Source organism: Diadema setosum, chromosome 8 (assembly GCF_964275005.1).
Source record: "Diadema setosum chromosome 8, eeDiaSeto1, whole genome shotgun sequence".
NCBI lineage: Eukaryota > Metazoa > Echinodermata > Echinoidea > Diadematoida > Diadematidae > Diadema > Diadema setosum.
Window position 1 is genome coordinate 29,640,865 of NC_092692.1, and position 13,581 is coordinate 29,654,445.

At 40.1% G+C, this 13,581-nt stretch overlaps 1 protein-coding gene across 1 annotated transcript in view; it reads right to left on the minus strand.

Annotated features, from left to right (window-relative positions):
- Window positions 1–4,600: 4,600 nt before the first annotated feature.
- LOC140232036 (uncharacterized) overlaps window positions 4,601–13,581 on the minus strand; it is a 57,350-nt gene continuing 48,369 nt past the window's right edge. Inside the window, exon 8 of the mRNA XM_072312187.1 lies at window positions 4,601–4,793. The gene's annotated coding sequence lies outside the window, so the exon portion shown is untranslated. The remainder of the gene's footprint in view (window positions 4,794–13,581) is intronic.

A 13,581-nucleotide genomic window follows, 5' to 3' on the forward strand; every position in this document is an offset into this window, starting at 1 on the left:
CTGCTTTCAGTACTTCAAATTCAGATTCAAACAGCAATGGAAACTGATTAGCAAACATTTCCAAAAACCTGCTCCGCACAATCATAAATGTACAACTTAAAGGGAGCGTCTAGTTTTGGTTGAGAACTAACTTCAGGTTTAATATATTTTTGGTAAGATAATGAGAGACCTCTCATGAAATATGAAAGAGCATGTAATTCAAAGAGGGATTCAACGTTTATTTGATGAAAATTGGTTTTAAAATGGCTGAGATATAAAAAAAAAGTGTATTCTTAATAAAAAGTGGGACCCACCTTTTATTGATATTAGGATCACTTTGTTTTACTTTGTTTTTGGATGGCTTAGTGATTCCAAAACTGATTTTCATCTAATAAACTTTGAATTCCTCTTAAAATGGTATGCTCTGTACTATTTCCTAAGTGGTTTCTTGGTATCTCGCAAAAAGTTAAAAGCCCAATACTCATCTCCACCAATACTATACAATCCCTTTAAATGGGCAACTTTTGTTTGATCAGTACGATTTGATAATTACAAGTCTGATAACCTATGTTTACCACTACAATTGCCATCTCAACAAACAGTGAATCTTTTACTACAAGAAATATTTCAGCCAAAATTTACTAATTCAATAAATGAAGTTACCAATAAGAAAATGCCAACCAGTATTAAAGCCAAGTGTAACAATTATCTACAACATACTTTCTTAAGGAACCAAATTCATTTCAATAGGAGAAAAGACACAGCTATTAATACTTCTTTGTCCAATTGATTGATGAGAGAAATTGATGGTTCAGTTTGAAAAGCGTCCATATTGGAGCCACATCCAAGACTGTGTGAAATTACAGAAAAAGAAGAAGAAGAAGAAAAAGAAGCGCACATCCAGTTACAGTCTTTCTCACCTGTAAATAATAGATACACACTGATGATCTCATGCAAGTTTCAAGATTCTGTGCAATAAACTTGATATATCTTGTTTCCATTTTCTTCTTATAGTCCTTTATCAGCAACATAATCCTTATCATCATCATCAGTTTTCTGTCTTTATGTTTCCTTACTAGGCCATCCCTATGTACTATCAACGTCGACAATGGTAACATTTTGAAATCTACAGTTCAGGAGGGACTAACAATGAACCTTCAGATCATTTCCCATCCTGCTTTCTTCTTATTTCTTCCCCTACTTCATCATCATCATCATCATCATCATCATCATCATCATCTTTTTCTCTTTCTTCTTTTTCTTCTTCTTCTCCTTCTTCTTCATCTTCTTCTCGTCTAGCAAGTCCAACATACTATGTAAACAAATTGATACTCATACATTCCTCATAACAGCATCTTAATAATCCTCGTTACGGCTTCTCACCACAAGAAAAAAACTCAAAAACAAATGAGAAAACCAAAGAAAAACAATCAAAACCACCATCCTGTCGGGCGTTGTGAGTCCAGCATTTTACCCATGTTCTTTAATCACTACTGAAGTATGCAACGACTCAAAACATCATCACAGCATTGGTTGTATCATGCAACCTAAGTCAGACTTTACCACAAAACAAAGATGGTGTATACTTTGTTCAGAGCCTGATGGGCTGTGAAGTTAATGTGCTACAATAATCCCAGAAGTAGTTACTACATATGGTTGACATACACATACACCAACAAAGGTTTCTTTGTTGAGAAACAGATACTGATTTAAAGTCATCTTTTTTTTCTTCTATGGAGGAAACTTGATTATAATTCCTTCACAAACTGATAACCACGGAGTGAATACTGCAACACATATGGACAGGAGTGATAAGAGAAGAGGGTTTGTGGAAGAGTTAAGGCTATCACTACGGCAACCCTGCCTCCTGCTCTGGTTCCCACAAGATAAGACACAGATAGCTGGTGGCCAGCTATCACACTTGAGGACCGCCAAGTGCGGCACGAGATGGATAAATTGGGCTTACCGAAGCAAAAATAGAGGTTATCACCGCCAGTCACTTAATACTGGCTGCTGCTATTTATGGTGTCTAATTTTTCATTGCGCACCGCGATAAGGAGGAGGCTTTACTTGCATCCACGGTGTTTTCAACTCTCAACCAATTGCAGACCACATTTGCGGGGAGCATTACGGTCACAAAATACGCCCAGCAAACACAAGGAGTAAGACAACACAAACCGCTGCTCACCGCGTGCTTTTGGATTTGCATAATAATCTAATTTGGCAGGATGGGACTCGGTTACCATAAACTGATGACGCTGAAAAGTCACTGACAAAGGAAATTGTGATTTCATGAAGTGGTTTTAACACCAGCAGATTACAGTCGGGCATTGAATTCCAGCAGAGGGCTAGCGTTAAATGTCAATGTGACTTGGGGTCAATGCATGCTGGGAAAGAGCACAAAAGCTTTCAACAATGGTTCACTTTGGGAGACAGAACTACAGCTAACTTCAACAGGCCAGTCTTTAAATATATCAGACTCTACAGATTTGACTTTTTTTTCCCCCTACGACTTTGTGCAGATTCTTCATATTTTTATTTTATTTTATTTTTTTTAAACAAAATACACTTCAACTTCGGAAACTTCATTTTAGGTTGACTGGTTGGGAACTTCAATTTAGGTAGACTGGTTGGGAACTTCAATTCAGGTAGACTGGCTGGCTAGCTTTAAATAATTTGACAGAACAGCTCACTACTTTAACAGGAAATATAGATGCATACCTTCCAACAGAGGTTACTGCTGAAAAAAACAAAACTAAAACAGAAAACCCTTCAGAGAATTGCTCAACACAGCAATAATAATGGCAAACTGGATATATTTCAACGCTCAATGTCTTGACAAGCATATGTGACCACATAATTATTTTGATCACATTTCTTCGTAACCATTTGAATGATAACACCAAATGTCTGACACTCACAATGAAGCATCACAAAATCCTTCATGATAATTCATATCCTAATGAGATTGAAAAAAAAAAGTGCCCTCTGAATCTTCGTCCTGAAAATTTGATCAAAATGCATATAACAAGCTTTATAACTCTTACATCTTAAAATCTCTTTAATTCTGACTCAAAACAGCAGCCAGGAATCTGCTTTGGTTCCACAGGCTCGAACTCTCTGATTTTATGTGACTGCTGGATCATGGACCACGGTGATATTGTGGAAAGCGTGTGTTGATAATGTACACTTCAGAATCGCGATTAGGCCCCGGTTGCCTGCGCATCACATTTGGTGGATCGGTATGAGCATTGAAGCGGGATATCATGGAGTTATAGCATCAGTGTGTTTTAAATAATTGATAGTTAATGTGTATGCTTTGTTGGACGGGTCAACAAGACGATGCATTCTTGAGAACAGGGTTCTGTATTTCAAGCTGACACAACATTTGCTCCTGTGCCAATCATTGCTCTGGTCTTACTTTCTCCAAGGACTTAGGATTAAGGTTAGGGAAGTGATAGGGTTGTAAGTTTAGTTTGATGTAAGGATTAGGATTAGGATTATGTTTGAGGATAGAATTTATGTTTGGCTTTGTGTGCAGATATATTTCATACGAGCAATTGTTGCAGGAGCAAATGTCATGGAACTGTGTTTCAAAGAGGTGGTAATTTTGGGTGAGATAGGCATTCAAGGTTAGAATCTCATCCAACACATGCAGCGGAGGACAAAAATACACTTTACATCCCAGTATGGACTCTGGCAATTTTCCATTGAGGAGAAAATCTCAATTAATCTCTGTGGTATGAGGCAGCACCAGTGTTATTTCTCTCGATCTTATGGGAGTAGACAAGCAAGTCTTATGTCATGAAGTCCATGCAAACAGGGAAGAACATCTAGTCGACCCAGTAAACATACAACGGCATTTTTGCTGGCACCGAGTTTGCGAGCGACATCGCGATGCAAATTGGCATCACACCGTCAGATGATGATCTTGAGAATTTCGGGGGGGGGGGGGGGAGGGGGGTGGTGGTCGTTGGAGAGATGAACTCTCCGCAGAATCTTGTCTCGCTGCTTCCACCTCAAAATAGCAACAAACCAGATCGGGGCTTAAAAGCATCGTTAGTAACCTTTTGATGACTTGCAAATGTGCTAAACTCAGCTCTAGCCGAAGTGTGTGTGTGTGTGTGTGTGTGTGTGCTTTCATGGTTTTGTTTCATCTCCTCATAGAAGATGGAGATCAAAAGAGAGAGAGAGAGAGAGAGAGAGATAGGATAGAAAAGAGATAATAAGAGAGACAAATGGAGAGATAGATAGAGAAAGAAAGAGAGATGGAGGGAGGGTGGGAGAGAGCTATATCATGATATGGAATGATGAGGTTTTCTCAAGAGAGAGAGAGCATGGTAAAAAAACAAGCAAAACAAAAACAAAGATTGGCATGACTGAAACACAGAATCATGATTTTGTTCGTCAAGTCCCATCAAATTTTCTGTCATATGGTACCAATATTCCACCCAACAATTACGGCACAATGCAGTTTGTCAATACGCTGGCCGCCTGCAGTTCTTTCATCTTCTGATCTTGAATGATAGATTCACACACTCACACGTACACAAATCTGTAACAAACATTCAATTTGCTCAACAACAACAACAACAACACCAACAACAAAAATCCCACTGCATCCACATTTCACACATTCCAAGTAAAGCCACTTCAGCCTAATTCGTGTTGAGAGGTGAAAATCGTGCCGAGAGCATTTTCTTGTCGTGTGTGTGCAAACGAGTCATTCCGCCACGGACCTCAAGGTGATACCACTCCTCTCCTCGTCTGTCCCCCTTTCATGGCTTCATGTTTGAAACGCCACGCAGCCAGACCTACAATTGAAAGAACAGGGGGGGAAAAAAAAGGAGAAGAAATGATTACGAGTAATCCAGTATTTGGACAGCTCATAAAGAAAAATAAAGCGATACACAAGTGCATACAAATTTTATGTAATGTACGCAGACAAATATCATGCATTATTGATCACTTCCTTTCAGATTCAGATGTATGTTCACCTCACAGCTTAAATGGGATGACGCATCAGCTAAATGGGAAATATTCCTCATCAAATATTTGTGTAAATCAGATCCTTCGTTTGTAATCTGTCTTGTTGGACTGGTTGGCTTGCTTTTAATTATTAGGTAGAACAGCTTACTATTAACTAACACTGACATCAAATGCATCTGCATACCTTCCAACAGAGGTTGTTCCTGAAAAATCAGAAAACTCTGCAGAGACAGCAACAGCCGAAAACTGGATAATTACTTCAATGCTCATATCTTGACAAGCATATGGGACAACATGATTATTTTGATCACAAATAAAAACAAATCACCTAATGCCACACAAAATGTAACCACAGGTTTAAAAAAGAAAAGAAGGTTGGGCAGAATTGCACTGCTTCATAGGAACAAAGAAAAGTTGAAGCTTGATCTTCTACAAAAAGAGGTCACATCAGAATAAGATGAAACAACTAGGTTCATGTCTACGGATTGCACTGAGATCATATCAACCCTTCCTCTCACAAATGGCATCACTGTCCCCTCATGGGTGATTTATACCCAACACATAGTATGGGACCACAGCAGTCAAAAGTCTTGAACGGCCACTAACTCTGATTAATTTCAAAGTGTGAAATGGTTGTGTCGAGTTATCTCAAGGAAGCTGTGAGATGGGCATCTCGTAATCATGTCCAACAAGTGGGTCGCCCACGAACGGGAAATCCCTCTTCCTCCCGAACAATGCCAGCTTTCCCCTTCACTCGACTTGGTGTGACCGGGGATTCACGCTTACATAATTATTGCTAACCCACTTTTGCCAACAGCAATGCAAGTGTAACGGTGATACCGTTGGGTGGAATTTACCCACAAGTCAACTCTCCGGATGCCACAAGATTCAGGGAATAAAACAGCAGATTACACAGACAGTTAGGACAGCTACTGATACGAGCGGATGAAGGCCCGCTTCCCATGATTGCGAAAAGCTACGAAATGTGTCGCGGTTACGAAACCTTCCGTCCTCCTTGTCTGAGATTCAGATTCATATATGTTGCCTGACTTTCCATTCGTTGGTCAGGCGGATGAGCACAGTTGCTACCTTGCTTCACTCTAATAACTCCCTTTTGCTTGGGTGGAGTGGGAACACCCTCCACATGAAGTAATACGTGTATATGTGTTACTGCATAATAACTTTCTCTTTGTTCTTATGAACATTAATCACTCTGAGATGTGGTTAGACGATGTAGAGTTAGTATTACGGGTAAAAATAAATGCCAAAACACACTAACACAAGTTTGTAGTCTTTATTACAAGTTTTAGACCATTTTTCCTATTTCCTTCTCATTTCATGACCTCTAATCCAATCACTAGTACTGGTCCTCTCAAATATTATCTTCACTAATCTACATGCCTAAATGCGACCAATATCACAATTTTGCATTTGAACAACATTACCAATGTAAATGCCACAACTTCCTATATATTTGTTAACTTTTTCCATCTAGTTCATTTCATTGTACTCTTCATACTCAGGTCCCCGAACACATCAGGTGCATTCACACTTGAATAACCATGGTTTAAAGGGATGGTATAGTATTGGTGAAGATGAGGACTGGGCTTTTAATTTTTTGCAACATACCAAGAAACCACTCATGAAATAGTACAGAGCATACCATTCTAAGAGGATTTTGGTTTATTTGATGAAAATCGGTTTTGAAATGGCTTAGACATCCAAAAACAACGTAAAACAAAGTGATCATAATAAAAGGTGGGTCATACATTTTCTCAGGATCGCTCTGCTTTGGATATCTCATCCATTTCATAACCAATTTTCATCAAATAAATGTTGAATTCCTCTTGGAACTACATCATGTACATGCTCTTTCACATTTCATAAGAAGTTTCTAATTATCTCACCCAAAAAAGTTAGAAACCTGAAGTTACGTCTCAACCAAAACTACACGACCCCTCGAAATAACCAGGGTAATTTGTTGGTATATCTCATGCTTGCCACTGCTCAAGAACCATTGTATTTCTAGCCAAAAGCACACCTCTTAGTGGTAAGCACTGTGCATGTGCATATCTCCTATGCAGAAAAGATATCATAATATACATTGATGTATGATCGCTGGTATTCCGTGACACAGTTCACACTCAAATCTTGAATACGCATTTCATGCAAAGTTTAAATAACCACCCCGAGTACTGAGGTCTTTCACAAATATGCATTTCATGGTACATCTGCAGTCATGTTTACACAAATTACTGTGTGGAATATCGTGGTTCTTTACCATAAATGTGAATGCACCTATTGAGTGGCTCCCCCCTCCCCCATGAAATTAGCAGTCCTGCAGGGCCCCATTTTATGAAAACATACAATCAATTTTAAATTTCCTTACCACAGCCTGCTATAGACAATTGAAATCAACTATATAATCAATTTGAACTCTTTATAAGATAGGGTCCTGGCAGGGTTTACATGACTGGGGACATTGCTAGGTTGGGATGGATTCTTCTGGTTCCCATCTGACTAGGCAAGACTTATCTTTGAGAGATGAAACAGCTGGTATTTACATGACCTGCTTGGGACAGGGATAACCCACAATCAAGACAGACAGAGAGAGAGAGATAGAGTGCGAGAGGGAGAGATAGAGAGAGAGAGAGGTGTATCAATGGAATGAAGAGATGGATATAATTCAAACTGATAAGCACCAGCTGTCATCCTCAGTGCATACAATCTACAGTGTATCTAACACAATACCAAAATATAAAATGATGATATGATCCATCTCTATCTACTATCAGCCCCATCAAGAGCATTGAAACATGATATATCATATCTTTTTCAGTGGGTCATTTACCATAGTTTTGGGCAGTCAAGAAAGATACACCAACAGGAATAAAGCAAAGCTTTTAGAGTACATCCCTTTTCTTCAGACTGAGCACAGAGACTCGGTTTATCAGAGAGCCTCAAGGATGAAATGGGTGTGGCTACACAAAAGCCAGAGGACAGGCCACGTGGTTGGGATGCAAGTCTGGTTGCCATGGCAATCCTTTTGTCTGCATCCCACCATCTCCCCTTGCTCTCGGCTCCAGGGATTCAAGGATCCTGTTAAATGCCTACATAAATCCTCCTCCTTCTCCACCTTCTCCTCCTAATCTTCACCCACGCACCTTCCTCCAGGCCTTTAAGACACCCAGCATTGTTGTTTTTCAACAGCAAAGTTGTCCCGTTAGGCCCACCTATTGATGCTTCTATCCCACTCAGACGGGTTAACACACCCTTCAGGCTTCACACCTGTTAAAGACCCAGTAGTGCGGGGATACCACGGAGTGGGAGGAGGGCTGCCCATTACCGATGAGCGTGCACTTTTTGGTGCACATACTCGCGGACGGGCAATTCTATTCTAGCAGGCTTGTCTGCTAGTCGTGGTTTCACAATGATTCCTGGTAGGCAGCGAATGACAACTGAGTCAATCAGGCCAACCTTCCTTTCCCACGTTACTGTGTCTTTAACCCATTGAGGATGGGCTGATTTTGCTACAACGCGCATTTCCCATAGACACCTGCCCAAGTATACTCGGGATTAGTCTTCAACAGGTTAACAGAATGAACCAGCCTGAGCCCCACCACTTTGTGATAACCTAAGCTCCAACAATACATCAGGAAAAACTTCATTTAAGAATTGAGGCATTTTCGAGATTTAATAAGAAGCTGTGATCGATTGATTGGGGTAAATCCCTCTGCAAAACACACCCCATTTGGAGGCTGGACACACTTTTTATTAAATTCAGAGGGACTACAATTGTGTTTGCATAGATTCAGAAAATACATTAATCTAATTTTTTTTTTTTTTAATAGTAAAAGTGCAGTCTTTCCGATGGAGAACCCCCATTAGATTGGTTACAGCAGACCTTCACTCCGTTCAAATTTCAGGATTAAAGTCAAAAAACAAAAGTTGACTGACTTAATTAAACATGTGAGACAAAAGAAAGTGAACTGTGTATATTGATTTTTTTTTTAATTCATATTTTTGAAATTATATGTCTCTACAGGGAATTCTATCTACAGGTGTGGGTCCTGTAATATATCACATACAATAGTGCTGAGGACAATATACAAAATGCTGTTTTTTTTTTTTTATTGTGCTTCCTAATTTCACCAAAAAAAAGGCCACTTTGGAAGTGAGTGGCTATGTTGAATAGAATAGACGCATAAATTCTTAGGCAAAATGACCTTTGCGGCTGGAAGTGGCCCTGGCCATCAGGCATCACATACATGTTTTTGTTCCACATTCCCTTGTAATTATTTCTCTTTTTGTTATTGGTTGGTTGATGAACAAGATCACTGACATGATTCATTGCAGTAAGAGGCTGGCGTAAGCGTCGTCAGGCTCGATTTGCAACAGCCTGTGCAATTCTCGAGATGAGATGAAAAACCCTTTTTGTGATAAACTTACAATAATTTGCCACAGAACTGATGAAACTGAGGCCTGTCCCATATTTCTTGTCAGAGTCACTTGTGAGTGAGTTTTTAACAGCATGCATTCTGCAGATTTTTAGGGAAAATACTTTCGGGCTACCCTGCACCCACGAGTTTCGGGTTTCGGCTTATTGATTTCTGGTTTACCTGCGTTACATATATCCATTTCAGGAGTGTGCCTGCATAGGTATTCTGGATGGAACTGCGTGTGTGTGTGTCATTTGTTGAGGGTCTTGGTCGATGCGAAGATCTCAAGTCAAAGAGTACGCCTTATACCAGGTCACAGTGGATACAAAACCATCCAAAACAAGATCTTTGTTCACTTTAATATTCCTACATCTGATTCTTCCCTGCATGATTCAGCTAAGGACTATTACAATAAATATTTCAGAAATTAACGAAGGACGTTTAATGATTTTTTTGAAATGACTTGGTCCCATGAAGGTGGTTTTCCTCCGTTCACTACTGCCATATTTTAAGTAATTTTTCCTTTAACGTATGGCACTGTTTATCCACGTTGCGATTATAGCGCATTGTGTTGCAGAAGAAACCCTAGGGGGTAGTTTCCCAGACTTAATGCGCCCACGTGGCCTTTCTATCGCAAGACTCGTCAAGAGTACTGAGAAGGTTACGTGGCATTGTGTGTTCAGAGTGCTCTCAATCTATTGCCACTTTTGAGACCTTCTTCCGTGCAGTTATCACTGATGGATTCATCTCACGGTCTGACCTTGTTTCTGTGTATCTGTCGTGTCTATTATAACTCCATGTTGAGAATGACATGCCACTTTCAGACTGCAAAAAACTTCTCATCGGTAATCAAATTTTTGAGAGGAAATTTTTTTGTGTGTTTACAGTCAAGGTGAGCTCCAACACTGACTTGAATCTCCTTGTGAAACAACATTCCACCAAACAGCAAGATGACGATATTCACAATTAGCTGTTAGAGGGCTACTTTTTAAGAAGTTTTCCCTGATTTCTCCAATTTATTGCAGTATCTTTGTGATGGGGTGTATAAGTATAAGAACGTATCATGGTTGATGTGAATACGAGGTCACTTCAATATATCATCAACCTCCTCTGACCAAGTTTTTTAAAAAGAGAGGTTGAATCTATCAGATCAAAAATTGCCCACTCAGATCTGAGATAAACTTGGTGAAAATGCAACTTTGCACCATGATTGTCTAGACTTGATCAGAGAGACAAGAAAGAGGAGAAACGTGATTTCAGCTCGCTTTAAGACTTACATGCATAGCCCGATTAGTATGAAACATGTTCCCAAACACGCTCGCATACTAGTTCTCTCAAAATGTGGAAGGGGTCTCTCACCATTATCAGTTCATCGTCCAAGACTTGCCATACTTTTAACCGAGGTCAACATCACGGTGGATAATAGCCATATTGGCAATCACATCCCCCACCCACGTGAGGCGTCTTTCATGTTTCTTTTGCCGATGTTCTTTCTTCATCAAAACACGCTGCCATGATCTCTTTGGTAAATTGCTTCAGGACTGCATCATGCGTGGAATCTACACTTTCCTATCTGGTTCATATCTCAACTTCGTATCTTCCACACAGAAATTATTTTCTATTTTCCTGGGCAATTTGCTTGATAAGAAAAGCTCAATATGTAGATGTGAATACTTACATCACCCCCTCTTATTCTTTCCCAATTATAGGAGTGATAATCACTTTTCACATCTAGACATCCAAGTATTCAGCAGTATTTCTGTGCAACCTGTGTATCTCCTTGGGGCGTCTTTCTATATCCCAATGTCTGGTTGTTCTTTATTCTATTTTTCTTCCCCCCTCATAGATGTGGCATGCACTGATGTTAAAATCTGCAGCAGATCTGAATTCAATCTGTTTATAAATAAGTGTATGTCTGTCATCTTGTTGCCTTACTCTTAGGCTATCACATCACACACTGCCCTGGTAGTCACCTAGATACCTGTGACTTTCACATCTTCTGTGTTAATAGCAGCACTGAAAAATGTTTCTCTCAATCTATGCACCCTCTCTTAATCGGTTTCACCGATATTCACGAGAAACGCAGCCACACAAAACAATGTAACAGTCTTTTATTGCAGCAAAACAAGTCCATGACTGAGTACCTGAATATCTGTGTTTAGCGTCATTCAGAATTGTTGGGTTCTTGTTACAAAAATTTTAAAACCACATTGTGCTTGGTTTGATTGTGTGAATTACTGAACTTAACAAAAGTGTAAATGTGAATGAAATAGGTTCAATGTTGACCTCTTTTAAATTTCGGGACAACATCCAACCCCATTCCCCTGCAGAAAGAAGTTAAATTGAAAAAAAAATAAGAATGAAAACAAGAGACCCAGTAGGTCTTGTGCTCACCTGAGTGCCATAAGTTAACCTTCCACACATTCTTGCAAACTACATTGCTTAAGAAAGAAGAACATAACTAACTGGGGGGGGGGGAGGCTACAGGGGACAATGGGTGTCCATTTGTATATTCCATCCCACTGCCAATAATACCTACCGAGTTTATAGAAAATTTTACCATGCTATTTCAAATGTAAGATCAAAATGAGAAAGCTGGCCCCAAATTTTAAAGTACCCTCACCAATGCATTCAGGCCTACTCACATCATTGACTCAATAATTTCAGGTTCTAGAGAAAGAGGTTTCTATTTACTAGTATTAGAGATTCTCCAGTTTTGGGTGCCCTGGGGTACCCCCAGTATGGTATGGTACCCATATAAGTAATCATATATTCACCAAGTTGAACTTTAGCTTAGACTCGTAACAAGAGTATTTGTAATGGGTAACCTATCTCCCCCCCCCCCTTACTGGGGTACCCTCAGTATGGTATGGTACCCATATGAGTAATCATATATTTTATCATTCACCAAGTTGAACTTTAGCTTAGACTCGCTTCTCATGAGCCCCAAAATTCAGTGGCAGTATGCACGCTTACTTGCGAACACTAATTCATTTCCACTGTTACTGCAAAATTCAACCAATCGTCAGCATATACTGTACATACTGCTCTGGTTTGTACTTTCCACAAATCATAATTATGTCATTTGCCATGTTCAAAGAGTTCAAGAGTTTTACTGAACAGCGAACAGTGAACGAAATAGGTACAGAATATCGTACATGTATACACTAATAGTGCATGCAGTACATAATACACAGTGTGTTGGCGGGAACAGTACAGCAAAGTTCCTGTTGGTAACGCTGAAGAACTGCACACGCTCTCCAGTCGATGGGCCAGTGAATTTCGCCTGAGCTGCAATCTAGATACCTTTAATTGTGACATTAGCTCCGGTCTGAAGCAGACCTGATCCCAAGAGCGGGCTAACTTTAGCATTCCCACCTCCCTGCTTTTAATAGCTCAGACGATATTTTTTAAACTTTTATACTGGGAGTTACCTCACTTCAAGTCTGGACCTGAAGCAAGCTCAACCCCAGTATGAAAGAGGTAAGAAAGAGGGCCTTAAGTGAGCTAGCTTCAAGTATGAAAAGGGGTAAGAAAGAGAGTCTGAAGTGAGCTAGCTCCCAGTATAAAAGGAGTAAGAAAGACAGCCCAAAGCGAGGTAACTCCCAGTATGAAAGGGGTAAGAAAGAGGGCCTGAAACGAGCTAACTCCCAGTGTGAAAGAGGTATGAAAAATACAGAGAGAGAGATGGGGAAAGATATTGAGAGCGTCAGAGGGAAAGAGAGGGAGAAAAGAAAAAGAAGAGAGAGAGAGAGAGGGAGAGGAGAGGGAGGGGGCATGGGGAGGGGGGGGGGGGGGGGAGGCAAGAGGGAGAATCATTGCACAATACCTATACCCCGAAGGCTGGCTAATAACACTGTTCTCCACCCACCTCTCCACGCACAATTCCGCATCTGATTGGATGCCAGCTAGAGGACAGATGAGTACCAGGTAAGGAGAAGGAATTATCTCCAGCAAACAAACAAATAATCCACCTTGAAGCCTACCCACGTGTCTGGCTTTCAAGAGAGAGAAGGGAAAAAAAAAACACCTTAAAAACCTGTCATAAAAACTAGACACAATCAGGAGTATCATGGAAAAGAAAGATGCGGGAGAGAGAGAGAAAAGGGGATAGTGAAAGGAAGAGAGAGAGATGAAGAGAGGGGAAGATGGAGGGGGAGAGAGGGGAACATAT